Below are 6,355 nucleotides of genomic sequence, written 5' to 3'. Positions count from 1 at the left end.
AAGCCACCGAGAAACAAAAGCGAGGGAAGAAAACTCAGAGTTCGTAGAGCCTACGTTTCTCTTGTCGCCTCGTTCTGATTGGTCAACTTTGACCTGCTCCCATTTAAAAACTAAGAGCTTCCGGACAAAAAGAAGGTCATTTTCGTGATCAGTGAAGCCTCCCGAACACCGCCATACCCACCGGGTCAGGTAGTTTCGGAACACCCTGTATATATGTATGAATATATACATATATTGTATATATTAAGTTTTACAAAATAAAGCAAATTGAAAAATAATTCTAAAAAATTTCATGTTATGTGAAAATAATATTTTTATTCTAATCAAAATTTGTTACTTATAAAGAATTATTTCTATATTTTATTTGATTGTTATTAATGTTTCTGCAATCTTTACGTGCAAACAACTTAAATAAAATTATGCAGCAAACGATGATAAAATATTATTTAAAGATAACACCGTAATATTGCTAAAACATAACAACGTTAAGCTTGAAAGCAAATATGAAAATAGTTCCACAAGATTTTCAAAAATATCGCAGCCTGTTTGCATAAAATAAGTAAAATGTGGCGGATCTTACAGAGTTATATTTCTGCGATCCTTCTGTCATATTGCACGGGCTGACTGGAAGAAAAAGTTTAATATTTTTTTTAACGGCCAGCGAAAGATATTTACAATCGACAAATTTTCCTAATTTCAACTGAAACTACTAAAACTTTTATAGCATGTAATTTCTAGCGCAATATACTTTAAATCCATAAAGTTTCTGTGTACACGAGGTATGTAAAAGGTGTGTTTCTCTCTTTGCAAAGTCATGGGATTTAAATTAACTAGAGCCTAATGCTATGCGGTTACAGTTGGGACAGTAATAATGCGGACAGACCAGTGACAAACATGACAAACCATGACACCGTACGGTTTGTAACTTTGAAACTAATGGGGATATCAACATTCAGTTTATGACCATTTTTTTTTTCTTTTCATTTTTATTTTTTGTTGACAATTATTTTGACACAAAAGAATACTTCATACACCATGTAGGTAATAAATATTGTAAAAAATAAATAAAATTCTACAATGATTTGAAAAAATATTGTTTATTTATATACGTGAAGTATTATCAATCCTCAATTGAAATAATGCATTAAATTGATGCGCGCACATAAACTCTTTAAAGCGGCATACATCTGTCTGCGAATCTTTTGTATTGAAAACTAGAGCATGCATTTCTGCCAGCTTATAAATTTTATACTAGCAAAGCACAACGGCAGAAGAGTACATATCTCGAGACAATGCAAACAACACGAATTACTCTGTTCGTTTCTCATTACGGTTAAATCAAATCTCGTGCTAGTGTTAACGCGAAAAAATAGATTAAGAATAACGTCGAATCTTTCAACCCCAGCAACATTGATGGATTCCCAAAATATCCGAAACTGTATTCCAGGATTAAAAAAGAAAAGTGTCTGATAAAGAGAAAGAGGATGATTCGAGATCGCGTTTTGATCATTAAAACTTAAGTGACTCTAATCAAACTTAAACTAATCATCATTTTTTTTTCAATCATGAACGATGCGATAACGGGGAAAAATCACTATACTCTTTATCGGATCGATTTCTTAAAAAAGAAAGTTCAAGCATCCTCGTGTTTCAAGCTCGCATTCGCCATAACGAAACTTTACGACACAATGAGACTTTAACATCGTTTAGAATGCGACTGATGTGTCTATTGCAACTGCTTGTAGCCTATTTGCTACAGCATAAAATACCTGCTGTCTGTCGACATTTACAAAGAGACAATTGGTACAGTGTTGAAACGTTCGACGTGGTGTACTTTCCGTTCTCCTTTTTTCTATTGTCTATACGATTCCGTATCTCTCTAGGGTAAGTTTTTTGTGCAACTTTACATACGTATGAATAATACCAATTTCATATATGCGCGGGCGCACGCGCGCGTTGTTTGTGTGCGCGTATGCCATGAGAAATAGTCGCTAGAAAATTTCTACGCTCCAAAACCGGATCTCGTACTCTTTTCATTTCCGGTTAGTAATATTATAGTTGTGCAGTTGATAACGGCCATCTTGAAACCGCCTACGTGTACACAGTTAAAATTTCACTCAACACACTGAGAGAAAAGTATATAGTTGACTTAACGATTTTACATTATAAAAAAAGTATAGGAAAGGTTGTAATATTTTATGTTTGAAGCGATGATAATATAATTAAATACGCGATAATAGCAAAATTATTTAAAATAGAATTTTCAAATATACATATATTGTGCAAATAATTATAATAGTTATAATCATGAATATAATAGTTTTGTATATACTAGATAGTATACGTAAGTAGTATAGTAGTATAGTAAGTAAGTAGTAGTAGTATAGTATAGTACGTAGTATAGTATAATAGATTGTATATACTAGACATATACTAGATAGTATATACAAAATTATTATATTTATGATTATAACTATTATAATTATTTGCACAATATATGTATATTTGAAAATTCTATTTTAAATAATTTTGCTATTATCGCGTATTTAATTGTATTATCATCGCTTCAAACATAAAATATTATATATATACTATGTATATACTATTATGTATATACTAGATAGTATATACAAAATTACTATATTTATGATTATAACTACTATAACTATTTGCAATAGTTTCAATTTATCGTTTATGCAACAATTTTTTCATTTTTTGGAATAACCATAAAATATAGACGTAACCGCAGGGAATTATATTTTATAGTAAGATTATCGTCAGACTAACTATATTTTTCTTAGTACAACAATATTTTTCTCTCAGTACAGCACTGCTATAGTAGCAGTCGGTGTATTTGCATAGAATATTCAAAAGACGATACGAGAGTTTGTCGAGGAGATGAAAGTATTAGGAGACTTGTTTTGCTCATTAAACTCGTAAGGATATTTCTTTTGTCAATATTGTACAATATTTTTGTTCGTCTTGTATACCTTTCATTACGAGAATTCTACGTCCCTTTGTAGTACTTCATGCATTTATTATATGTCAATTGTATTATACAATTTATACGTTGCAAAGTGCATGTTTAATTTTTATAATGAGAAGATATACAAAATTACCTAGTGCCTTATACGCTTTTGATTTTTATAGCTAGTCTGTTTTATTATCTCTATTAAATCTTCGTGACAGGAAAAATCGCACGTGTCCTTATCTGATTTTCATCTGGCTAACATGTCTCGAACTTTATCCTATACGAAATGACGACTGACATCGTCCACCCTTGACTTTATTAAAAATAAAAGATCGTTTCTAACGGTCAATGGCGATCCATAAAAAGCACCTGTCAAATACTATTTTCGTGCGTCTCTATCCCCAAAGATTAATAAAGAGACGAAACAGGTCAGACAATGAAAAAAAACAGGACCTTGATAGTGATATCAGTAACGGTACCCACTTTATCATTTGACTAATCATCCGATAAACCTTTTTCGAAATCAGATATACCAATTTCTTTAAAATTGTATTATCTCGCATCCCTTAACGCAAGGAGTCAATTGATAAAACGTAAGAATTTTCGCGTGGCTATGACGGGCGTTTTAGCATCATGACATTGGCTTGTATCTCTAGCAATTTGCATAATTTGGTTCTGTTAATTCATTTGCTTATCTTGGAAAAGGGCCGTGAAATCAGTACCGTGCCTAGTCGCATCAGCACCCTAGCCCAAGAAACTATCTACTATGAGGTACGCCCGGGGTCTCACCCAACCTTCATAATTTATCGTTAAATCAAATTTCACAAGACTGGCCCAGCAATCTGATACAGCACGAACACTTGTCCCGTACGAAAACCCATCCTTTCTTGCTCCAGACGTTTTTTACCCGATTCATCTTTCACACTATTTCACACCCTTTTCCTTTAGTGATATCTCATATAAAATATCATGAATAAGAGATTGCAGCTTAGAGCGAAAGCGACGATAACATTAAGACAGAAAATTTTCGAGAAGCAATTATAACATTAATGAGAAATTTTAATGAACGTCAACAAAGCTGTACCGACAGTACAGAATTAACTGTATACTCGAAAAATAAAATGAAAATATTTACATTTTTTGGGTAACTCCATCATAACAAATTATAAATATTTTTTATTATTCCTGCTTTATATTAGATATATATGGGAATGCTGCTTGTTGTATGAGTGAAAAAAAAAGAATTGTTTTCGAATTAAAAAATAAGGTTTACCCCCTACTCTCATCCCCCCAGTAATAATTTTCGAAAGACAGTTTCTAGATAGTGACGAGTGTCCTAAGGGGTTCAAATGTATGGTACACGAGAAGAGGGTGCTCCCGGCATCGAGGGAGCTCAGGGATCCATAGACTTGCGCAGTATGGTAGTAATAGTTGTAAGAGGGGGCGCGTGCTGGTACCAGGGATGTTAGTCACGGCCCACCAGCCCACCGCTTAACACGTAAGTTCCCGTAAACTGCTACGGATTCCCATACTTTTTTCACGCATAAACAAACATTCCCTACGGACGAATAATCGTGAGATTGACTCGTTGGTGCCGGATACAATATAATCAAATAAACACGAGAGTATCGTCGAGGGTTACTTCCGGCGACTGTAAGATGTCTGTGAAAATTGTGATAATGGCGGGTGATACCTATTCCGGGCGAGATACGCCCTTCTGATTGTACGTATGAAGCAGCTTCATTCAGTTCTCAACATTATCGTAGGGGTTTATTAACGTGATAATTAATGATAGTACGTCACCCATGTATTTTATGTGTCTATGATACCATACTCATAAAAAGTTGACAGGTTCATGTGCGCAGCTAATTTAACTTTTTATCATAATCCTGTTCGGAGATCTTAACGAAATCATTGCTCCTTTGAATGCACTAATTTCACTGCACGTTCCTTGACTATTACGTACCGATGACAATGTACAAGCACAATATTAGACACACTGGTAGATTTACATGCAATAAGATTTTATTTAAAAATGATGGAAAAAACATCTGGCATACACTTATTTTGGAAATATTGTCACGACGCTGATAGGTGCTAACAGGACTTTTTTGGAAGTTTATAATAACGAAACGTACACGTACATTCGATCGACAAGTCTGAAACTTTTAATAGCTGTTCGAGATAACTGGAATTTTGAAAAAATATATATAAATTTGTATTTACGTGCGGAATTATTTGTATTATTGGATATATTGTATTTTTTTCGCAAGGTTTATGACACAATAAAAATCAAAATATTGTGAAATGGACATTCAAAGATAGTAAATGATTTGAGTGAAATTTTGATATTGGTTTTATTTCAAATAATTGATGATTTTAAATAATATGCCAGTCGATAAAATACCATAGAATGACTTTTAATATCCTTAATTATTCCGTATTCTAATGTATAAGCCGATGTGTCAAAACTGCATATAGTATTTTTATTGTGAAACCATCGCAATGTGAATCCTTCAGTGTTGACAATACGCTGTTGACGTTGTATTGGATTTATCAGCTCATATAAAGAAGCAGGCTATGTCGCTCATATGCACACTACATGAATCTCCACGATGCTCTAAATATCTACATTTACTGCAGGAAGAAGGCAAAATACAAATTTCTCCCTATGTTCTGTACGTTAACGCAGATAATGGAATATGGCATTATGTGTAAATCTTTAATGAGAATTAATTTTTGAAAAAATTCAGACGTTCTGCTAAGTATAAACAAAAATATGGTACGCAAATCCGGATATGTGAAGTAAAACAAAAATCAAAAAAAAATACGTGTATAGAATCTTTCATTTCCCTTTGTGAGAATATGCAGTGGGATATGACTTTTTTTTATAAAATGCACTATTCACATATGCGAAATACATGGAACCCACTTCATATACTTGGCACGCTATGATTCAACAATAGTAAAACGCACATACAGGCAGAAGCCTGTTCACAGGAATTTGCAAATTTCCCGCATAACTACACGTGTAGCTAAAATTGTAGTGATGTAGCATAACGTTTCAATACATGGAGATGAACATGAAACTAAATTTTAGTACGTGAGAGAATTCCATCAGAAAGAAAATGCTATTCCAACATTTAATCTAGTTCACCAGTGATCAAACATTGGACTTCTAATATTTTTGACGGAAGAACTGAACATTTCATGTCGTTCATTGGGAAAGCATCAAGTGTGACGTCACGCGACACGCTCACGTCCTATTCAATTTCGTGGATAAAACATGAATTCGGAAAGCATCCAATGGGCGACTGAAATCAGTGCAGCTGCAGGCAATAATGTTTCCACGTGTGACGATCAAATGGAATTCCCCCCCCCCCC

At 33.6% G+C, this 6,355-nt stretch overlaps 1 protein-coding gene across 4 annotated transcripts in view; it reads left to right on the top strand.

The window, feature by feature from the left end:
• Nucleotides 1-6,355, top strand: part of LOC107265508 (neo-calmodulin) — a 98,606-nt gene that overhangs the window by 39,362 nt on the left and 52,889 nt on the right. For 2 of the 4 annotated variants that reach the window (XM_025082785.1, XM_015735025.2), the window contains exon 1: nt 4,429-4,469. The exons of 1 other annotated variant lie outside the window; for it this stretch is intronic. The gene's annotated coding sequence lies outside the window, so the exon portion shown is untranslated. Of the gene's footprint in view, nt 1-4,428; nt 4,470-4,529; nt 4,695-6,355 lie in introns of those variants that run through there. One more of the 4 variants, XM_015735026.2, reaches the window with a different exon arrangement.

The sequence above is a fragment of the Cephus cinctus genome, unplaced genomic scaffold, assembly GCF_000341935.2.
Source record: "Cephus cinctus unplaced genomic scaffold, Ccin1 Ccin1_scaffold0227, whole genome shotgun sequence".
NCBI lineage: Eukaryota > Metazoa > Arthropoda > Insecta > Hymenoptera > Cephidae > Cephus > Cephus cinctus.
Note: the sequence above shows the minus strand (reverse complement) of the source record. Positions and strands in the feature narration are given on the sequence as shown.